This window comes from Etheostoma cragini, chromosome 8 (genome assembly GCF_013103735.1).
Source record: "Etheostoma cragini isolate CJK2018 chromosome 8, CSU_Ecrag_1.0, whole genome shotgun sequence".
Taxonomy (NCBI): domain Eukaryota; kingdom Metazoa; phylum Chordata; class Actinopteri; order Perciformes; family Percidae; genus Etheostoma; species Etheostoma cragini.
In genome coordinates this window covers 21,832,120-21,832,394 of record NC_048414.1, presented here as the reverse complement: position 1 = coordinate 21,832,394, position 275 = coordinate 21,832,120, and the positions used below count along the sequence as shown (strand labels likewise).

The following is a 275-nucleotide window of genomic DNA, read 5'->3' as shown; positions in this document are numbered from 1 at the left end:
ATGTGTTCTAAAATGCTCTGCAGGAAATTAATTGATGAAGGAACAGAAACAGAAATTAGCAAAGGTAGGCTATTTTTAAAATTGTTTCTATTATAATTAAATATATTTCTCACATCTACTGACATTTTCCATTTACTTTATTTTCTGCAGATTTATGTTGGAGTTATGAAGATGACCGATGATTCCCTTAAACCTGTGAGAGGGAACTCACTTCCCCTTGATATTCAACCTCAATTGTCCTCTGATCAACTGTTGGCTGCTGCTGTAAAGAAGCT

General features: G+C 34.2%; 2 protein-coding genes and 1 long non-coding RNA gene across 4 annotated transcripts in view; 2 read left to right on the top strand and 1 right to left on the bottom strand.

The window, feature by feature from the left end:
• LOC117948493 (myosin heavy chain, fast skeletal muscle-like) overlaps positions 1-275 on the top strand; it is an 84,764-nt gene that overhangs the window by 57,417 nt on the left and 27,072 nt on the right. The window lies entirely within an intron of this gene.
• Positions 1-275, bottom strand: part of LOC117948521 — a 15,682-nt gene that overhangs the window by 7,649 nt on the left and 7,758 nt on the right. The window lies entirely within an intron of this gene.
• Positions 1-275, top strand: part of LOC117948494 (myosin heavy chain, fast skeletal muscle-like) — a 58,031-nt gene that overhangs the window by 57,113 nt on the left and 643 nt on the right. The window lies entirely within an intron of this gene.